Below are 23,494 nucleotides of genomic sequence, written 5' to 3'. Positions count from 1 at the left end.
ATCTGACTCTGCCAATCATTGTGTGACCATAAACAAGTCTCTTGATCCCTCTAGACCCCATCTCTAAAGAAAATTCAATTAGATGGCCTCTGATGACCCTCCTGGATGTAAATCTATGACCACGTCCCTAGTCTTTTCCTCATATAATGTGAAAAGAGCATCCAATTTGGTGTTTACAGACCTAGACTGGTTCTGACCTGGACTTGCTGTCAGACACTGGACAAATTTCTTTGCCTCTCTAGGCCTCAGTCTCTTAATATGTAAAATGAAAAGTCCTCATCTTGTGTTCCTCATAGATATTCCTGTGGAGTTCATGGGTATGATCATGTTCTGAAGTGTGTGCAGACATTTTGTTAGCACCATTATCTGACAGGAGGTGCTACCAGCACAGGGGCAAATAAAAGGAGAGGAAGGCAACTGGGAACATTCCCTGAAGACATTGAAAAAAATCCCTTTCCCTTATAGGCTCATAGATCGAGAGCTGAAAGGGATTAGAGGGGCATATGATCAAACACTTCATTTTACAGATGAGTAAACTGAGTCTCAGGCCTGTAGCACCACCCTTCCAAGGAGAGAAGAACACCATTACTGAGGAAGTTTACAGTCACTGGTGTTCCAGCATCATTCAGTGGGGTGACAGACAGGAAACAGAGATAAAACCAGGAATATTTGCACCTTCCATATGTTTAGTTGAGATTTGGGGGTGGAACAGTTTGATGGCAGGTGCAGTCAGGATGGGAGAATCACTGGAGTTTTACTCTTTAGATATCTGGGCTCTATGGGAGATGGGGGAGGAAGGGGTAGGCCCTGGGAGAGGCCAGAGCATTGAGACTTGGTGGCATCAACCCCTGGGTGGTCCTATAGCTCAGTGACACAAGGGGACAGAGGCCTGAAGGTGAAGGTGTGGGGTCAGAAGTGTATCCCCATGTCAGCACCCTGGGACAAAGCCCCAGTCATCCCATACTAGTTCTTCCACTGTAAGGAGACCTGGTTTACCAATCCACTCTGTGTGATACAGTAGAAGAAATGCTGTTTCAAATTTTGCCTTTGTGGAAAGAATGTTGGACTGTGGTATCAGGTTTGAATCCTGCCTCTATCACATACTAGTCACACACAGGAAAAAAAGAAAATTCTTTCTTCATTAAGGCAGGTCATGGTGTCCTAGGAGAAAGTCTCTGTGAATTGTGGTGGCTAAATAGTCCTAATCTGGTGGCCCACCTTCTAGTAATGAGCCTCTCTGTACCAGACTGTGCTTGGTCTTTGAGAGGAGAAATAAGCCATTTCCCATCAAGCCTGCTCTCAAAATTTTTTCAACTTCAGGTACAGGAACAGAGATCTGGAGGTGGGAGGAGTTCCAGGGGCTTTCTAGGCCAGCCCCTCATTTTATAGAGGCCCAGAGAACCTGGGGAAAAGTGTATTGTTTGCCATAAAGTCATACCTAAACATTAGCTGCCATTCTCCCCCACCTCCAAAATAATCTCTTCCCCTACTGAAATTTCCATATACCTCACCCTCTGCTTCATACCAGCCTCTCTGAACCTTCCAAGGTGTCAAGAACAAACTCTAAAACAAGTAAACTTTTTAAATTTAGATTTATTGTATTTATAAAATAAATGACTTGCTCGAGGTTATAAAGGAGCAACGAGGTGGCACAGTGGATAGAATGCCTGAGCTGTAGTCAGAAGGAAGTTTAAATTCAGCCCCAGATACTGACTGTGTAACCTTGGACAAGTCACTTAATTCTGTTTGCCTCAGTTCCCTCATCTGTAAAATAAGCTAGAGAAGGAAATGTTCTCAACATTGTTGATTCACGCCTATATCTTTGAAAAGCTACTACTCCCTCTGAGTATCACTTTTCCCATCTGAGAAATAGATGGATAGTGAACCTCTGATTCTTTCTTAGGATCTGGGTCCTTTCTTAGGACCCAGATCTCCACTCTGAGGTCAACTTTCTGTCCATGGCATCATACTGCCTCTTGCTAACTGTTATCATCACGAATGAAGTCAAAGATAGATAGGGATGTAGAAATTATCAATCACGATTCTTGTTGTACTACTATTATTAGTCAATCAATAAAGGATCGGAGAGGCAGCTTGGCTTAAGCGACAGAGAGCAAACTTTGAGTCCATGAAGACCTGAGTTCAAGTCCCATCTCTGACACATAATGGCTGTGAGCTCCAGGCAAATCTCTGAGAATATGAGTTGCAAAAAAAAAAAAAGTGACAACTGGAGAGAGCATCAGGCCTGGGGTCAGGAACATCTGAGTTCATATCCAGCCCTAGACACTTAGTGTGTGACCATAGTCATGTCACTTGGCCTCTTTCTGCCTTAGCTTCCTCATCTATAAAACAGGAATAGTAACAGCACCTCTCTCCCAGGGTTATTGTGAGGCTAAGTGAGATAATATTTGTGAAACACCTGACACATGGTAGTTAGTAACATAAACGTTGGCTACAATGATTATTAAAATAGGGATTATAATCCCTACCTCCCAGAGGTGTTGTGAGGACCAGATGAGATAAGGATTGCCAAGGGCTTAGCGCAGTGCCTGGCACATAGTAAGCTCAGCATAAATGTTGTATCAGTATCATTGTTTTAAAATTATGCTTATAAATCATTATTATTTAGTTCACCCAGGCTTTTCCCATAGTCATGAAGTCACCGGTCCAGTGCCTGACCCTATGCAATGATTAAGCTGTCCCCACCCAGGCTGCCACCTTTGTCTGATGCCTCCCCTACAGTCTGGACCCTGAAGGCTCTTTGTCAGCCAGGTCCAAGCTCAGATGGCTGAGATCTGCTTTGGTGGAGGGTACATGGAGGCCCTTGAAGTATCAAAGCAAGTGAAGAAGGCCTCCACAGGAAAATGGGGTCAGCACTTTGCAGGGACTTCCTCTCCCAGACCCCCCTCCCCTGCACTGGCATCAAACCTGGCCCCTGGGAGGGGGGGATCTTCATTAATAACAGCTAGCATTTCCATTTAAGGTTTGCAAAGCACTTTACAAATATCTCTTATGATTCTTACAATAGCCCTGGGAGATAGGTGCTATTATTATCCCCCGTTTACAGAGAAGAAAACTGAGGCAAACAGCAGTAAAATGGACACTTGCCCAGAATAACACAGCAAGTTAGTGTCAGGTCAGATTTGAGCTCAGATCATCCTGATTCTAGACCTGGGGCTCTATGCACCATGGCACCACCTAGGCACCAAATGAGACAATGGAGATAAACTTTTGATTTGAATTATTGTTTACGATGATTAGCTATTATTATTTTGGGTTGGTTTTTATTATTTTATGATTTATAATATTTATAAGTTCGGATTTTTCAAGACCTGTGATTTCATTTGTATAAGGAACTCCTAGTGAAAAACAGTGCCCTCCACCACCAATACAGGCTGGTACCTGTCCTGAAATTTCTAATCTTGGAGACAGGCCTAGGACACAGAGAAATGATGTGGGTTATCCAAGTCCCCCAACCAGTGTGTGTCAGAGGAGGGCCTTGAACTCAGATCTCCACTCTGAGGTCAACTTTCTGTCCATGACATGACATCATACTGCCTCTTGCTAATTGTTATCATCATCAATCAATCAACATTTATTAGACTCCTACTATATGCCAGGCATGGGGCCAAGTGCCACGGATACAAAAAGAGACAAAAGATAACCCTGCCTTCAAGGATTTACAATCTATTGCGGGAGACAACATGCTGACAAGTATATAAAAAGCAAGCTACGTACAGGATAAGTAGGAAAGAAGTAACAGGGAAGGTGTTGGCATGAAGAGGAGCTGGGGAAGGCTTCCTGTAGAACTTAAAGGACTTAAAGGAAGCCAGAGAGGTCAGTAGCCAGAGCAGAGAAGGAAGAGATTTCTGGGCTTGGAGGACAACCAGGGAGAATGCTCAGAGCAGAGTGATGGAGGGCCTTGTTCTTGGAACAGCCTGGTTAGTGTCCCTAGTTCCAAGGGTACACATCGGGGAGTAAGATGTAAGAAAACTAGAATTGTAGGAAGGGTTTCGAATGCCAAACACGGCATCGTCCGCATCGTCATCATGAATTTATGTAGTGTTCGAAGATATGACAAGTGTTTTGCAAACTTCACCATATTTGATTCTCACAACCAGGTAGGTGCTATTATCATCTTCATTTTGCAGATGAGGAAGCTGAGGCTTCTAGAGTAATTTTCCCATGTTCCCCTGGCTAGTAGGCATCAGTGACAGGATCCAAGCCCAGCTCTTTCCTAACACCCAGTCCAGCACGCTGCTTTCCACTCCACTGCCTCTCGTATCCTCTACGTCACACTGTGTAGGCAGACACCTACTCCACCTAAGAGGAGGTCTTGGCAGCCCCAAATAGAAACCCATGCCCTCCGTGGGTGGTATAGAATATGCCAGGGTAGGGTGGGGGTAAAGGGAAATGGGGGGTGATGCAGAAAGCTTTGAGGGAGGAGGAGAGAGGGTCTCCCCTCTGCCAGCTATCAAGTGAATGGCAGGGGTGCTCTGCGCCAGGCCTGGCTCCCTTTTTGCCCACCCCCAGGGAACAGATGGTCTGGGCTCCTTGGCAGAGGGAGAAGCGAGATTGGCATTTCTGTGTATGTGTTTTGTGTTGTGGGTTTTTTTTACAGAATCTGACACATTTTTGTCACGTCCTGGTGCATCAGAACATTAAAGGGGGCGGGAGTGTGAAGAGTGTTTTAACTGGGAACTTCGTAACAGTTCTATCTTCCCCCAGTCCTTCCTCCTGGGCCCCTCCCTACCAGCTTCCCCTCTAAGACTCCTGAAGCTTAGCCCTCCTGCCTCCCATATGTTACCATCCTCCTCCTTCCCTGGAGGGTCTTTGGCGGGTGGAAGAGACTAGCACGGGAAGGTGGCAAGTTTCTGGGTAGAACAAAGATTGTAATGAAGAAAGAGAAGAACTGAAGACAAGAGCGGGGAGGCATCCCCATTTGGGAGCCTAATTTAAAGCTAAGAGACCAAACATCACTTAGTCTCTCATTGGGGCCCAGAGGGGGACAGCAATTTCCTGAGGGTCACTCTGGTAGTGAGTGGTAGAGCCAGAATTCACACGCAGGTTCTGTGACGTCAAGCTCATCACTTTCCCTGCTGTATCATGATGATAAAATGACCTGGGGGAGAGAAGGACATAGGAGGGGAGGGTAGCAGAGAAGTCTGAAGGAAAAGAGGAGGGGGAGAAGAAGCAACCATAGGGAAGGGAGAGGGAGAAAGGGGCCTGGGAAGGACAGGCAAAATTCCCACTTTAAGGAAAGACATGGACAAGCCTGAGAGAGTCCAGAGGAGGGTGATCAGAGCAGAGGCCATATCGTAAAAGGATGGGTTGAATAAATCTGTAATCCAATCAACAAGAAAATGTTACTAAGCACCTGCCATGTTCCAGGAGCTGTACCACACATCAAGAACTCGAAGATGGGAATGAACTGGTCTCTGACCTCAAAGAGCTAATGCTGTGCTGTGTTGGAAAAGGCCACATCTATGTAAACTAGCATAATCAGAATAAATACAGGGTAAATGAGGTGGGCGGGGCTAGCAGCTGGGGGGTCTGGGTATGTTTCATGTAGAAGGTGGGACTGAGTGGTTTGGAAAGAAACAGGATCCTCTCAAAGAAGGGAGTCCAGTGGAAGGGAGTTCCAAGCAGGAAGGATGGATGGGTCATGGCAAAGGGCCTGGGAGGGCTTTTGTCCGAGGAAAGGTATGGGGTTGGGATGGGCAGGGAGCATGGCGGCTCTATGCCAGGGTGCCAAGGGCTGTCCGGGTCAGAGAGCTTAGACCTGGAAGGCTGGTTCAGCAAAGCTCCAAGCAGGCAGTTTTCTGGTAGATATAAGGGCAAACATCCTAACAATTAAACTATCCAAAGAAAAATGAGTTGCTCTAGGAGGTAGTAGGTTGTAGGTCACTAGAAGTCTTAAAGAAAAATCTGAATGGAAACTTTTGAAGGGAGGGGGAAAGGTGGGGGAAGGGGAAAAGAAAAAAGAAAGCAGAGGGGAAGACAGATGGAGGGAATGAGAGAAAGGAGGAGAGATAGAAGGAGGAAGAAGAGAGGGAGAGAGAGAAAGGGGAGGGAAAAGGAAAAAGCAAAAGGCCTGGAAGAGAAAGGGGAAGGGGAGATAGAGAGAGAGAGAGGAAAAGAGAAAAGGGGAGAGAAAAGGGGAAGGGGGAGAGAAAGAGAAAGGGGAAGAGGAGGGAGAGAGAGAGAAAAGGGAAAGAGAGAGAAGTGGAAGAAAAAGGTGAGAGACAGAGAGAAAAAGAGACAGAGAGACAATGAGACAGAGAAAGGGGGAGGGGAGAGGGGGAGAGAGAGGAGATTAGAAATAGAAATCTCAGCAGGTTCTCAGCTCAGGGAATTGTTGCATTGTCTGGGGTCAGGGAAGGGAGGTACCTCCTTTCATCCATCCATGTTTTTATTAGAAGAAAGGAAAGATGGGAGTCCAGGGGCGCCCTGGGACTCCAGACTCAGCCTTAGAAACATGGGCTTGTCTATCTAGAGGCTTTAAGCCCTTTTGCTGGGTCCTTGTTCATTCTTTCAACCCCATCTCAGTTCTGTCCTATGACAGTGATTATCTGTCTGGAGGATAGTGACCATCCAAGCCTTTTGCTTACCCCTCCCCACAAGCAGCTCTAATTAGCACCTTGACCAAAGTTCGGGTAGCAGAAAGCATGATGTGAAGGGAAGGGCGATAAATCTGGAGTCAGAGAACGTGACTTTGAGCCCTGACCTTGTTCATCATGTGTGTACCACTTCTCTCTGAACTTCAGTTTCCTTCTCTGTAATTTTTCATGGAGTCTGTGTATGAGAGGCTGGTTGGAGATGGTCTGCGAAGTCCATGATATATTAGATCTTTCCCTGCTCTTACAAGGGTGATTCCCTGAAAACATAAGTCCTTTCCCACCTCCCCTGTATCCTGGGACTTGCTTGGACTGCTTTCTCCCACCTCCCTAGGCCTGCTCTCTCCTGGAGATCCCATGGTGGCAGCAGCAAGGACACTGAGCCCAGCATAGCCAGTGCCAGCTTCACATCATTTAGCTGCCCTGGGACCAGATCTCTCCGGGCAGGTAGCTTAGTTCCAGCTGGTCAGCTCCAGAATTGCCAGCTAGCATGTAAAGTAAACAGTTTACACTGTGAACAGGAAATCTGATGGGCATTTGCCAGGTGGTAAGGTGAAGGGAATGGTGTAAGAGTAAAGAGCCTCCCAGATCCCTGTCCACATCGACCCTGGAGCTGGGGGATGGACCTCAGAGGATGGCTGCAAAGGCTTAGGTTCCCCTCTCCTCTCATTCTCAGCCTCCAAGTCTGGAATGCTTAGGTCCCTGTGCACAATAAGGGGGAGAGGGGGAACATGGAGAGGTTCAGAGTGGATGGCAGTCACCCATCTAGCTGAGGGGAGCATCCATTGCCCTCTTGCAGTGTAGTCGTTGTGTACCCAGAATAGAATTGGATAGGGAAGGCAGGGAAGGAAGGCAAAGTGGACAGAACAGTGAGATGACCCCCCACCCCTCCTCCTTTCTGCAGATGTAGGGGAGTATGAGTATGAAACTTTCTATATACTATTGGATCCAGAGGCCGGAAAGTCCCTCAAGGGCCATCTAGTCAAACTCTCCCATTTTACAAATGAGAAAACAGGCCTAGAAAGGTTCTGTGATTTGCCCCAAGTGCCCACAGGGAGTAAGGGCAGAGAGGAGATCTAATCCCAAATCCTCTGACATTGGTCTTTGTCATTTCCACTATACCAAAATAATTGATGTGTGGCTTACTTTTGCTTAACTGTTTTTTTCCTCTCTTTAAAAAAAAAATCTTCATCATGAGAAATGGCTTTTTGGGAAGGTAGGAAGGATATATTGGAAAGTGTAGCTGATATCAAAATAAAAGAGATCAATTTAAAATTTTTATAACCAAAAGATACATGATAGGGTACTTAGGACAGGGAGAGAGGATTAAAGAGTACCCTACTTCATTTCTACCCCTAGACAGCATAGAAAAGGTCTTGGAGATTACCCAATGCAAGCTTCTCATTTTACATATGGGGAAACTGAGAACCAGAGTAAGGAAGTGCCTGCTCAAGATCCCTGAGGAACTGTAATGTAATCCAGAGTCAATGGAATTGGGTGGGAATTCCACCTCTGATTGTTATTATCAATGTGACCTAGGACAAATCAGCTGACTTTTCTGAGCTTTGTACTCCTCTATTATAAATAAATATCCTCCCTTGAAATCTAGAGCTAGGCTCCTAGGAACATTCCTGGAATCAGGAAACAGGACTTTGAGCAAGCTCTTCACCACATTTGCTCTTATTTTTCCCTCTGTAAATAGAACGGTGGGATTGAATGGTCTCTAGAGCCCCTTGTTTTGGCATGCTATGATTCTACAAGCAGTCTTATTATTGTATCTGTAGCAGTCAAAGCCACTGTGATTCTGGAAGAGGAGCCCTGAGATCAGGGTGCTGTCCAGGGTGCCAGTAACCACCCCCATCTCTCAAGCCCAGAGGACCCCATGGCTCCTGGATGAATCAGTGGAAAGCAAAAATGTACCATCTGGGCCCCAGAGACTGGGAGGAGGAGCTGAGGTTGCCATGAGAACTCTCTTTCTTTCTGTGGCATTTCCTGATTTGGGGAGATTTAAACAGCCAAGGAAATGTAGGCTTCTCAATTCCATTTCCCCCGTATTTTTTTTTGGAAGGGGAAGAAAGGAGGGGGGAAAGGGAGGTGGAAGCAAGAAAGCAAAAAAAAAAAAAAAGCAAGAAGGAAGAAAATTGGCTTCTACAGACTGGCCCTACATCCTCCATACTACTTCCTGGGCCCTTCCTATGTGCCATCTCCTGTTCTAGTGGTTATGGGGGGAAGCAGGAGAAGGTCCCTGGTCTTCCTCATGAAACTCTTGATCTGGTTGGGGAGATAGAGCTCACAGTCATGAAGGAGCTAGAGAACCACACGAGAGGACTGTAATTAAGTAGAGTGAACACCACCATGAGTAACACAAACTATATGAGGTGTGACTATAAAGCATGGAGACAGATTTTGTGTGTGTTGCTTAGGGAATCCAGCAGCCCATTACTTTGTAGTCACACCTCATCAAGAGTTCAGAAAAGGGAGAGATGGGAGAGGATCGGGGAATTCAGAACTGGAAAGGATCATCTCATCCAACTCTTTCATGTTCCAGGTGGTGAAACTAGATGGAGGGAAAGGACTTGTTCAAGGTCATCCAGGTGCTGAACAACTAATAGATGAGGACCTGATACTTGATATGAGACTTCCAGTCCAGGGTAGAACTGTGAAGGTAGGAAGGAACAGGCAAAGCCAGGTGGCCAGGAGATAGAGCAGAAGGGGAAGGACTGTGTTCCTGCCCCTTTGGAACTGGCTTCTTAGATGTGTGAGTATTTACAGTTAGATGGGATCTTAAAGGCTGTTGAATCCAGCCTTCTCATGAGGTATCTGCAGCTCAGAGAAGGTGAATGACTTTCCCAAGGTCATGCCATAAGGAACATTCAAACCTGTGTCCTCCAACATCTTCATACCACTCTGGCACCTCTGGACCATGCAACTCTGGGTCAAAGAGCACTGGATTGGGTGTCAGGAGCATTGGGGCCTCAAGACCTCAATTGGACTTGAGGATCTTCTAGCTTGAAATCCCAACATTCTATGTGCAAATCCGTATGTCCTTGTTGAAGGGTGAAGGGGCAGTAGTGTCATCCAGTATGGTAAAAATGGAGCAGATCTAGAGTTAAACCACCCCATCAGGGCCCCAAGCAGATGGCTGACCATCCAAGTCTCTGAGGGAGGGCAGGGAAGCCTTGATGGTTGGGAGCTGACCTGGGTGTTCCTTCCAGCACCCACCACCCTCTCCCATGCTTGCTCCCATGGCAGCAAGTAGGCTCCCTCATACAAAGCACTGATGGGCTCTTCTGGTCATCTCACCTGGCTCGCTTGTCAATTCTCAGAGCCCATCTCTTCCCCAGCACACAGTACCCAGGCCTCCTTTCAGAATCCCTTTCCCATATACTGCCTGCCTGCTTCTTTCCTGACTGTAGTGGGCCCATAAGAAAGACTCCTTTCCAGAACTGCTCACTTCCAAAGGCAAGGTGAGACAGGCTAACAAGGAGTGGAAATAAGACTGGACCAGAAGTTAAGAGTTCAGAGCTCTGGTCCTTGACTGACTCCTATGACCTCGGCAGAGCACTTAACTTCTGGGAAAGTCAGTTTCCTTATGTATTAAGTGGTGATAATAACACCTGCCCTGTCTCCCTCACAAGGATGGAGTGATGACTTGAGGATATAAAATGCTTTGAGACACATCAAGAACTGTAGCAATGTCAAGGGTGATTATTATTACTATTTTTCCACTTAAAAGTAGCAGCCCATAGTTCTCTTTCACCTCTGATCCTAGAGTGCTTTATAGACTGAAACACATAGCCTTGCATTTAATTCTGCACATAACATCATGCGCTGCTCCCTGGGGAAGGGAGCCCAGGCAGCCAAGAGCTCCCTCAAGTCTCCACGGCCAGCCTCACCTCTGGCCCTCCTCGGTTCCCTCTGGGTGTCCCTTCCCCAAATCCACTTTTGTGCTGAAGCCACATCTTGACTTGTGATTACTGGGGGAGAGGAAGGGAGGTTCTTTCCCTTTTACTCTTTTATATCTCTGAGTCTCGGTTTCTCCATCTGTAAAACTGGCATAATATTGCCTGTACTGACCGCTTCACAGGGTTGTTATGAGTCTCCAGTGAGATGATATACATAACATGCTTGGCAATCATTAAGGTATTGTGTAGATACAGGTTATTGTTTTACTATCATTCTTATTATTCTTAATCCTGAGCATTGGAGAAACATTTCTTTCCTTTTAGTTATAGAATAACGAAGTCAAGGAATGTCAGAACTTGGGAGGGCTCAAAGAACAGAGTATGAGCACTGAAGTGGCCCTTAGAACACCAAAAAAGCATTGGAGTATAGAATATAGAGTGACAGCCATGGAAGAGATCTGAGAATATAGAACATGGAGTTTCAGAACTAAAAGATACTCGAAAATATAGTCACAGAATGGAGAGGCAGCTAGGTGGGGCAGCGAACAGATGATTGGATCTGGAGTCAAGAAAACATGAGTTCAAATCTGGCCGTAGATACTTACAGGCTATGTGACCCTACCTGGCCAAATCACTACTTAACTTATTCCAGCCTCAGTTTCCTCTTCTATAAAATGGAGAAAATAACAGCACCTACCTCCTAGAGTTGTAGCAAGGATAAAATGAGATATCTGTAATTAGTAAAGTTTTAAAAGCTATATAAGTGCTATTACCACCCCCACCACACCATCATCATCATTGAAGAGCTAGAAGGACTTGAAAACATAGAAGCTAAATGTTTGAGTTGGATGGGACTGGAGAACATAGAATGTCAGAGCTATAAAGGAGCTTAGCCAGCAGAATATAGGACACAGAATTTCAGATCCAGACAGGACTTTAGAACACAGAATGTCAGAGCCAAGAGGGACTTTAGGACATGGAACTTCAGTTCTGGAAGAAATTTTAGAAAAAAGAAAATAATAATAGCTGAATTTATAGACCATCTTAAGGTTTTTGTTGTTTTTATTTTTCAAAGTGTTCTGCATACATTTTTTCATTTGCTCATTAGGACAGGGCTTTACCATCAGTCCTACCAGTCACAGACACACACACAAGCATGGACCAAGTGGACTAGCACACCCCCTTGGGCTAACCTTACCAAATCCCCTTGGGCTAGCCTTACCAAGCCTCCTTGGGCTAGCCTTATCAAGTCCTCCTGGGCTAGCCTTACCATGCCCCCTTGGGCTAGCCTTACCATTGGTCGTTCTTCTTCCCCTCAAGGGAGGATGTAACCCTACATATGCCAACACACCCCAACCACATTCTGTGCAAGCCTATCTTGCAGGTTATTGTTATATTATTGTTATTATTATCATTCCTATTTCTGACACAGAAACAGACGCTCTAGGAAACAGTGACCTGCCCAGTGTTACAGAGTTAATCTCAGGCTGAAGACCTCCTGGCTCCTGACCCCAGGCCAGCACATTTTAGCTCCCAATGAGAAAGAAACCCTCTGCTTTCTAGAGTTGGCCTTTGAATTTCAGAGCTACTGATTCAGCAGTCTCTCCCTGCCCTTCCACAAAGGACAAAGAGGAGTCATTCTCCCCAAGTCTTTGGCTGCTCCCTATGCTATTTTCCCCCAGACAGATTGGGAGCTCCCCCAGGGCAAAGCCCACATTCTCTCCTCTACCAGCCTCCGGCCCAGCAGAGCCTCAAATAGGGCTGGCTGAACTCCCAGAGAGACCAGCTGATGGATGAGGCTGGTCTCAGAGGATGGTAGAGCTCTATATGTCCCAGAGCTCACTGTGCAGGTATAGACAGCCCTCTTGCAGCTGAGGACTTCTGAGGCAGAGCCAGTCAGCAGGATTCCAAAAGAGCAGGGCATTGAAATGGTTCTTTTCTCCCAATAAAAGAAAATAAGCATGTTGGAATATGATTCAATTCGATAATCATTCATACAGCATGATCAATCAACAAACATTTATTAAGAGCTAACTATGTGCCAGGTACTGTGCTGGGAATACAGAGGTTAGAGCAAAAAGAGCAGTTACTGCCCTCTGGAAGATTACAGTCTAGCTATGATAGGAGTGATGTGATCCTCATATACAGCTATATTTGCTTCTACTGTGTGCTGAGTATAAACGTCTTTAGGAAGACGATGATGAAAAATGATATCAGCCCTATCCTCAGGGAGTTTACAGTCAACCAGGGCCATAAGACAAGTATCCAGACAAGAATCATACTAATCCAAGGGGTAAGGGGCAGGAGATTCCAGTCAAAGAGCTCTAGGAAAATCTGAGTAGGTAGAGAAGATGTTCAGGTGGTAAGACCAGGGAAGGCTTCTTGGAGGAGGTGTCCTGAGCTGGGCTTTAGAAGAGAGGATTTGGAAAGTTGGAGGTGAGGTGGTAGGGACTGCTTTCCAGGCAGACATGTATGAAGGGACTGGAGGGAGGAGTAGAGTACAGGAGAGGATCCAGACATTAATTTAAAATGTACCATGTTTGATGAGGACTGGTATGTGATAAATGCTGGAAAATGACATTGGAACTAGACTAGAGAGAGACATAATGCCGGGCTAAGGAATGTCTATTATCTTATTGGCAGTAGGCAGCCACACTAAAGGAGAAGAAGTAGTCTCCCTTCCAGGTGATGGGCAAGTGCCCCCTCTCTTGGCTTCATAAAAACAGCTGGCATTTACACCTATCTTAGGACCATATTTATAGCTGACCTTAGAGGCCATCTAGTCTGGAACTTCATTCATTTTGCAGATGGGGAAACTGAGGCCAAGGGAGGCTAAATGATTTATTCAAGGTCAGAGAGGACATAGAGGAAATCAGTGCCAAAGGTGGGATTTGAACCCAGGATCTCAGACTCCAGAGCCAGGGTCCTTTCATGTTGTGTCATTGACAAAATGTTCTTCTTTAAACAACTCTGTGAGACAGGTAGTATAAGAATTCTTATACCCAGGTTATAGCTGAGAAAACTGATGTTCAGAGAGCTATGATTTGCCTGGGCTAACAATCCATTGCAGAGCCAAGACTCAGACTCACACCTTCTATTTTCAAATTAAATATTCTCTTCACTGTGCCAAAGCCTTAGACCCTCAGGACTCAACCTTCTCCAAAACTTGGTGGACTAGAAAAAAATGGGTACAGACATTAAGTTTTAGGGTTTCACAAGAGACAGAGAACAGTAAAGGCTGGGGGCAGGGAGGTGGTCAGGTAAGGCATGACTAGCTTTGTGATCCTCAGCAAATAACTCAGTTTCCCAATCTGTAATTTGGAGCTAATAATAACAGACATTTTAACATTTTTTTTATTTTGAGTTCCAAATTCTCTCCTTCCTTCCCATTCCTCCCTCACCCATTGAGAAGCCCAACAGTATGATACCCAGTTTTCATTAAAGCATCACAAGATTGTGATGGTAGGATAGATCACCTATAAAGAAGCCTAGTGTGTTTGGTAGACCCCTGTGGAGAATTAAGGGGATGACATAGTCAAGTTTCCTTCAGGACTAGGAAAAGTGGAGGAGCTGCTGTCTTCACTGGTGAAAGTCATACTTGCATCATGGGGTCAAAGAACTATGCAAATCTGAAAATAATTCTGCTACTGCTCACTTCACAGTGTGGGTGTGGGTGGTGTGTGTGTTCATCCTTCGTTGCCCAAGAAGACCATGCCATCAGAGAAATAATGATATGACTTGCACTTGACTTTGTTTTGAGTGAGGGAGGGCTGTGCACATCACCAGCCTCACTCCTCCTCCAGAGTCATCTTAATCCAGTGACCAGATACTCATCAGGATGACTGGAGACGACTCAGAATGAGGCAATTGGGGTTAAGTGACTTGCCCAAGTTCACACAGTTAGTGAGTGTCAAGTGTCTGAGGTGAGATTTGAACTCAGGTCCTCCTGACTCCTGCAATGGTGCTCTATCCACAAGGAAGACACTTTGTAAATCTCCAAGCTCTAGAGAAGCAGAGTTGTTATTATTTTTATAAGAGGCAGCCCAAGGTAACGTAATAAGCTTCTTAGAGCCAGAAGACTTGAGTTCAAATCCCAACTTCTATACTTCCTAGCTGTACAGCCCTAAGTCTTTTCCCTTCTCTGAACCTCAGTTTCCTCATTTATAAAACACAATCAATAATACTTGGTTCATTGTGAAGGAGACATTTTGAAACCTTAAAGGGCTAGAGAATTTGGGGCGTTTTATGATGGTTATTCTTCTTCCTGGAGGAGATGGGCTTTGATGTGAGTTGTGCTTGGATGGATAGAGTGCATGTGGACATCCTTGAGACAGAACAGAGGGTGGACAATCGAGGCACAGAGACAGGCTGAACACAGGTTATGAGTCGGGAATGAGCCTGGCACATTTGGGAGTTCTGTATGACAGACAGTGCACCAGTGATATATTAACATTTGAAAATTATATTTCAATGTCCTCACAGCACACAGTCCATGCTGTGCCTGCTGCTAAGAAGGGGGACAGGGGGTCAATTCATCTGGGAGTACTGCACAGTTGTAGGCAGTAGTTTCTTGACTGTGGGGATGCTCTAAGTATCTGGAGCTATTCAAATCAGACATCTCATGGAGGACCCTTACCCCCACTCCACTGTTCTACCAAATGGGTCCATAATATCCTCCGTGTCACACTCTCTGCATTTCAGAGGGGGGCAAGAACCTTAATCATAGGACACCCCAGCTCAGTACAATCTCATCGGTAAGTGAAGTTAGCATTCCAGCATAAATTGGAATTGCTGAGTCGCTGATAGCTTCCCCAGGGTCTGACTTCTTGCTGTGGTGCCTTCAATTGGCGTTTGAGATGTATTCAAATATCGGCCTCACTGGATTATCAGCATGGAGCTCCCTCAGGGTCAGTGATTTATTCTTGTGGCTGGTTCAGCCACTTTAAGGCTGAGCTCCTCTCAAGTGAAAACCAAGGATGAGAATGTCAGAATGAATTGATACACCAAGCCCTGGACTGGGAGGGGTTCAGTAAAACTGGGTTGCAATCCTGTTTCTGCCACTGATTGGCTATATAAAATTGATCAGGTTATTTTTCCTCTCTGGGCCTCAGTTGCTTTATTGGCAAAATGTTGGAGATGGAGGGCACAGTCACAAGGTCCCTCCCTAACTAGGGAAAAGTCTCTAATTCTATCAATGTTGTCAGTGTTGCCACAAATTCTACATAATATTCTAAAATGTCAAAGATGCATGTTGAACTCATTTTGTCTTGTTTCTGAATTCTGGTTTTTTGAAGTGGGTGACATTTACTGTTACTTTATAGATTTTTAGCTTTCAAAACAAACATGTTAATTAATGATTAATTGCTAACATATGCATGAGTTCATGAAAGATTCCATTTAAGTGAGGTTTAAAGAAAGAAACACCTAAGTACAATTTGCTAACTTTCTCATTAAACTTTTGCTGTTTTCAATCATTACTTAGTCTAAATCTGATTTTCTTTATTCAGTTTTAAGGAGAAATTGTTACCATGTCTTACTCACTGTGTCCATGTATAAAGCACTTCTTTGGGTATCAAAAAACCCCAAGACTTTATAAATAGCTTTCCAGTCACTGGAAGTTAGAATGCCCTTTCAGTCATTTTCAGCTATGGTTCTTCAAGTCTTCAGGACAAATATGCTGTGAACATATAGCAAAAGGTCTAGCCTGCCAGAGAGGCCAAGCTGTTCCGAAAACCTGATTGTCAGCCTAAGGAGAGAAAAAATATGGGCATGTGGTGTGCATGCATCCAGAGTTCATGACTCCCCTATGACTGTCTTTTTCCAATCAGGAAAAGAACCCTTTCTTCACTTGACTGCTCTCCTGCCTAATTCCTTGCCTTTGAAGCCCACAGATGGCATAAAAGCAACTCTGTATTGAATTGCCAAAATTATCCTGTAACTACTTGAACTGGCTTCCCAAGTCTGCTTCTTAAAGGCACTATGCTCTCTTTCCCCTCTGGAACATTAAAACACACATTTAAATAGAACATAGATAAGCTTTCAAACAGATAGACAGTTGTTCCTCTACTGTGTGAGCCCAAAGAAGAAGGGCAATGCCAGTCTCCTTTTCTGATTTTTATTCCTTAGGTAGAGACTTAGGTAGTTGTCCCATCTTATAAGAACACAAGTAAATGAACATTCCCAGCACCACTTTCCAAAAGACACCAATAAAAACAATAGTAATAATAAAACAGCCAACATTTATGTATAATACTCTAAAGTTTGCAACTCATTTTATAAGCATTATCTCAATTCCTCTTCACAACAATCCTGTGAGGTAGATACTAGGGATAGGCATTGGATATGTATTTTCATTGGCTGAATGAAACTAGATTTGGTGCACTGGTAGAATTAGACCTGGGGAGAGGAAACTCTCTGTGACTTAGAGTCCCAGCTGTCTAGAAGGCAGAGGGGTCAAGTGACTTGCCTCAGGCCGTATAGTCAGTGTTTGCCAAAGGTGAGACGACCCCAGGTCTTGCCGGTGTCAAGGCCAGCTTTCTGTCCGGTGTTCCATGATGTCCTTTGTAATTAGATATTATTTTATAGGTGGAGGAAATTGAGGCTGAGAGAGGCTAATTGAGCTTCCTCAAGTCACACAGTTTATAGAGGCGGTTAAGTGGCTCAAGGATAGAGGACTGTGCCTAAAGTCAGGAAGACCTGGCCTCAAACATTTATGAGTCACATGACCCTAAGCAAGTCACTTTACCTCTGCCTCGGTTTTCTCAACTGTAAAATGGGAATAATAACAGCACTTCAAAGGATAGTTCTGAGGATCCAACAAGGTAATACTTGTATCATTCCTAGTACACAGTAGATGCTATATAAAGGCTTCTTCCCTGCCTCCAACTTTCCCTTAGAGGAAGCATGATTAGACCCAAATTTTCCCAATGCCAACTCCAGCACTCTGCCGACTACGCTACATTGCCTACCTCTTGAGGACAAGATTGGCTGCTTTGCTGTCACTCTTGTAGAGGCAAGTTCCCCATAGTCTTGTTTACCTTAATGACCTATTATGTGTCCATGATGTACACAATTACCAAAATCATTTCCTCAGCTGGTGATATTTCTCAGTATGACAGTTGCAGGGTTTCCTCTCCCAAGGACAGGAACATCGTAAACTTTAGCTCCGCCCTGAAAAGAAAGGTCCCTTCCCTTGGGAAAAGGAGCTCAGGGTGTGGCCAGGCTGGGATTAGGGCCAGGGAAAAGAGGAGGGATTTTAGGTTTTAATTGGTCTTTCCTGAAATCAAGTCCTTGAAATAGGATTGTACATATCCCCACAGAAATCGGTGTGTGTGTGTATGTATGCATGCATGCATGTATGTATGTATATGTATATATACACATTCTCCCTCTGTCTCTTTCCTCTGTGTCTGTGTCTCTTTCTCTCATACACACAATGCATAATATAACTAAACCATTAGATATTGTAATACTTGTCGGTATTTGTACAATACTTTAAGGTTTGTGAAACATTTTGTAAACATTACCTCATTTGATCTTCCCTGGAAGCAGATACTATTATTATCCCCATTTTATGGATGAGGATACTGACTTGCCCAGAATCATGCAGCTAAGAGTGTCTGAGGCAGAATTTGAACCCAGGTCTTCCTGACTCCCAAGTCTGGTTCTCTATTCACTGCTCTACCTACAACATGGCTGGCAAATATCAGACAAGGTGTGCATTCAGGTCTTTTGACACAAAATCCCTATCCTTAAATTAGATGGTGCAACAGATAAAGCACCAGGCCTAGAGTCAGGAAAACCTGAAGTTAAATCCAGACTCAGACATTTGCTATCTGTGTGACCCTGGGCAAGTCACTTAACCCTGTTTACCTCAGTTTCTTCATCTATAAAAGGAGCTAGAGAAGGAATGACAAACCTCTCCAGTACCTTTGCCAAGAAAACCCTAAATTGGGTCATGAAGAGTCAGACATGACTGATATGACTGAACAACACACTTTCCCATACACATAGACACACATACATGCACACGTATACACATTCACATAGACATATTCCCATCTACGTACGCACATTAGAATTATGGAAACATATTGACAGCTGTCAGGAAGCTTAGAGGCCTGTGAGTCCAACCCCCTTATTCTTACTGAAGAGGAAACCGAGGCCCACACAGGCAAAGTAACTTTCCCAAGGTCCCAAAGGTCATCAAACAGCAGGACTGGGATTTGAACCCAAACCCAAATCCTCAGGCCTTTGATCTCTATGGGTGTGAGGTTGGGGGGAGCCTGGATCAGGATCCAAAGAGCCTGGGACAGCATCCCCTGCAGACTGAGGTCCAGTCCAGCTAGCCCCCAGAGGTCAGAACCAGCCTCGCTGGTCGGGCTGCTTAGGGAGGCCTGGGGTTGCCATGGTTACATTAGCCTGTCTTCCCAGAGTGGAGACAGAAGGGAAATACACACACATACACACACGCACACACAAACACACACACACAATAAAATAAAGATGGAACATTTTATTCTGTGTCTCACCTGGGAGTCTTTGAAGCCTCCGCGCTCTTTTTGACATGGAATATATATATATATTTTGCTCTGAAGATGATCCTGAAATAGTGCTCTCTGTCTCTCCTCTCTGCTTCAACTCTCAGCAGTGGGGCTCCCAAGCAGCAGTGGTTTTTAAAAACATACAAGAGGGCGGCACACACCCTCCTGCTTGAGCACACACTCTTACGTGCATGTGCACACTCACATACATACAACCAAACACACACACAAACCACACACACACACACACACACACACACACACACACACACACACACACACCATTGTTTGTCATTACCAGAGCTCAGTTAGCAGCAAGGAGGGATGGGGCAGACCAGGAATGACTGGAACCTCAGGGGAGATCACGCATCCTTCAGAGCTGCTGATCAGGCTAATGGGAAGGCCTAGCAGAGCAACAAAAAGAGATCTGGGGAGGCAGGGAAAATCTGTGTATGTGTGCATGCATGTGTGTGTATATGTGTGTGTGTATGAGTGAATGTGTGTGAGTGTATGTGTGTGAGAGTATATGTGTATGTGTGTGTGAGTGTGTGTGTGTGTGTGTGTATGTGTGTGAAGGGGGTGGAGTGGGGAGCAGGTCAAACACTGGAAGCAGTCACTGGACAGATCTGGGCAGGTGGCAGAATCAAGGAGGTTGCAGAATATGGAAGATCCAAGCTGGAAGAGACCTTAGAACATAGACTATCAGATCTGGGAGATATTTTAGAACACAGAATATAAGACCTGAAAGGAGTCTTAGAACATAGAACTAGAAAGTCTGGTCTGAAAAGGAACACAGAGCGTAGAATGTCAAAGCTGGGAGAGGTGTTAAAATACATAGTTAAGTGGAAGGGACCCTCTTTCAAAGAGTGGAGGCACAAGGGTGAGGGAACCTGAATATTCTCTGGAGTCCATCCCAGCTTCTATGAATCAGAGACTGCTCAGGGAGGTGGTCAAGAGAGCTAATTCTGACTTTCTCCTGGGATATATTCTGTGTGACCCCGAATAAGTTATTTCTCTGAGCTGGGCCTCAATTTCTTCATTTGTCAAATGATGAACAGGACTATATGAACTCTGAAGCCCCAGTCAGATCCATGATTCTAGAATTCCTAGAACTGAATCCAGAGAGGTATTCCAGAGGTCACACCTATACAGGCCAAGGGCTCCCACACCATTAAGCTGTGCTTTGAAATACAGAATCAGAATAATCAACTCCTTTCTAGGGTCACTTTAAGGTTTACAAGATAATTTCATCACCCCACCTCTGTGAGGGAGGTTGAATTAATGCTATCCCCATTTTACAGAGGGAGAAACTGAGATCCAAGGAGGAGAGCAGGTCTTTGGATTTCAGTTCCAATACTGCACATCATGGCTATATGCAGACATTGTTGGGTGCTGCAGTATCATGGTCTTTTTGCCATGAGGAAAGGCCAACCTTTGGGCCTCCACGAACATCTTGGAGAAATGATCCATCGCCATCTTCCCCCAGTCTTGGACAATGGTAGATAAAGACCATCTGGTTATGGAATCTTCAAATTGATCCTGACTCCAAAAACCCTTCAGTCCACCTTATCCTTAAGGGCAAGGACACACACAAATCACCCACGAGGAGCTGGAGGTGAGGGATTCCTGAAAGCTTGGTGGTGTCACTGAAACTATCACAGGGTATCCCTGATGGGAGCTCTTTGTATTCAGTCACTGGCCTTGGTTCTGATGGAGGCTCACCAAAGACGAAGGCTTGGGGCTGCAACTCTTGGTCCTTTATTATTTCTGTTGCATAGAATCTATTGTTATAGAATCTCACCATCAGGAGGGACCTCATCTGACCCATCCTGTGGCTGAACCACAGTCTTCCCTGAAACACCTTGACTAGGAACTATCTAGGCTTTGAATGAAGTTTTCCTGGAACTCTCTGTTCTGGCCCCTGTCTCAAGACAGTCCATTCCACAAGTAATAAGAATGTTAATAGCTAGCGTTTATATTGTGCTTTAAGGTTCTCAAAGTGACATTATTTCGTTTGACCCTTACAACAATTTTGTGAAAGTAGGTGCTATTATTATCCCCATTTTATAGATAAGAAAACTGAGGCTGAGAGGTTAAGTAACTTGCCCAGGGTCTCACAACTAGTAAGTGTCAGAGACTAGATTTGAATTTGGGCAAGCCTTCCTGCCTCCAAGTCCAGCACTCTTTCTGTCATGTTACCTAGCTGCCTCATAATAACAATATAATACAATAACAATTACACACGCATATAGAACTTTAAAGTGTGCAAAGTAATGTATGGATATCATCTTATTTGATCCTCACAATAACCGTGTAAAAGGAGGTATTAACAACAGGAGCAATGACAGCTATATTCCAGACATTGGAGATGAAAAGAAAGGCGATAACAATCCCTACCCTCAAAGAACTCAGTTTCAGTATTTTAAAAATAATTTTAATGATATCTTTTGTTTTTTCATCACCTAAATTTCTCCTAGTATCCTTCCTAGAGAGATATCCTATATAACAAAGAATTTAAAAGAAACATTCTCTTTGGGCCTCAGTTTCCTTATCTGTAAAAAGAAAATAACATATATAATTTTTCTCCCCCTACTCCTCACATCTGCAAAAGAGTGGGAGGAGGTACCTTCCTATATCTCTTCTTTGTGGCTAAAATTGTTCTTTGTCATTTTGCAACATTCATTTTGTTACAGTTACTATCATCCCTGTTTTATGGATGAGAAAACTGAGGTTGAAAGAGGTTATTAATTTGCCTAGGTTCACACAGTTAATAAAAGAAGCAGGATCTGAACTTGGGTCTTCCATCATTCTAACCACTACTCCATGCTCCACTGGTACCACTCATTGTTAGACAACATTTCCTTATACAAACTCCCTTCGTAAGTCGTCAACAAGCATTTAGTATGTGCTTACTATGAGCAAGGCACTGTGGGAATACAGATACAAGCAGAAAGAGCCTAATCTAATGGGAGATGATCTGACATAAAAGGAAGCTGAAAGGAGGGAGGGGGACAGAAGATGTGAGCCCAGGGCTGTGATGGAGAAAGTCAGGAGTGAGGCCAGGAAAGGCTTGGAGGTATGACTGGTCTAGGCAATTTCCTTAAATGGAGATTGTGGGAAGAAACAGTCAATGAGGGGAAGAGGCTGGGTGCCACAGTGTGCTTCCAGTGTGAGAATCATCAAGGGAAGAATGGACTTCCAGGATCAAGAGGCTGCTGTGACATGCTAGAGAATGTCCCCAGAATTAGGAGCAGAGCAGAGCCCAGAGACGAATGGTCTTCACTCTATCTTTTGGCCCATGTGGAACCGAACTAATCCCTCTTCTCCATGACAACCCTTCAAATGCTTGAAGTCAGTGATCATGTTCCACTTAAGCTTTCTTCAGGCTAAATATCTCTAGTCCCTTCTTCTGATCCTCTAAAGCATGTTTTCCGGTCCCTTCAACATCTAGGTCACTCTCCTCTTCTTGAACAACAACTCATCACTGTCCTTCTCAGGATGTGACACCTGGAACTATGAGTCATATTCCAGATGTGGTCTGAGAAGGGTCAAGCTCAAAATCTAGACAGATGTGATAAGGGACAGAGATGAACTTTGTTCCAGTGGGGGAGATCTCTCACTTAACAAAGCATCCAATCCCAGTTATCCAGCATAGTTTCAGGTCCCACGTCTTTCTCTGGTCCAGACCCCCCAAGATTCCTTGCTCATCATTCCTTAGAGGCCCCCAAACACTCAGCTTTCCTGGTCCTAGAGGAAATAAGATCATTTTCCACTGAATCTCCAGTCACAACCTCCTCCATCCACCCACCCTGGTTTCATGTCTGCATTCTGGATTCCTCAAATTTCTTCTTTCTTTCTCTAATTCCAAAACCCAGAAATTCTTCTGAATTAGCCCTTCTCAGCCCCCACCCTCAACTTCCAAACTGTTCAGCCTCCTGTTGGCACCTCCATTCTCATCGATGACTCATCCTGTCTTTTTCTCTTGCTGCTCACGCTTCTTCCCTCCCTGTGCCTGGGTACAACTGGCCTGGTTTTTGATCCATTGTCAAGTTTCTGAGTTATCCAGCTCTACTTGATGGTGCTGCCCTCAGACTCCCAGGTACATCTCCATTGAACACATTTACACCCAACCCCAAAAGACAGCTAGATCATGGGGCTTGATCCTATCCAAATAATGATTCATGGGGAGAATGGCATTTGAGTTTAGTTATTTAAGTGGGAGTCTTTAAATATACCTGTGATGTAGGGTGAAGAATACTGGGCTGGGGATTCAGTAGCCCTGCTTAGTCCCAATTCCAGCTGTGTGACCTTGGTCAAGTCATTACCCTCTCCAGGCTTCAGCTTTCCCATCTGTGAAATGAGAAACTTTGGATCAATTGATTCATGGGATCCTTTGGCTCTAACTTTCTGTTCTATATTCTAAGGTCCC

This window comes from Notamacropus eugenii, chromosome 1 (genome assembly GCF_028372415.1).
Source record: "Notamacropus eugenii isolate mMacEug1 chromosome 1, mMacEug1.pri_v2, whole genome shotgun sequence".
Classification (NCBI taxonomy): Eukaryota; Metazoa; Chordata; class Mammalia; order Diprotodontia; family Macropodidae; genus Notamacropus; species Notamacropus eugenii.
This window is presented reverse-complemented; position numbering follows the sequence as displayed.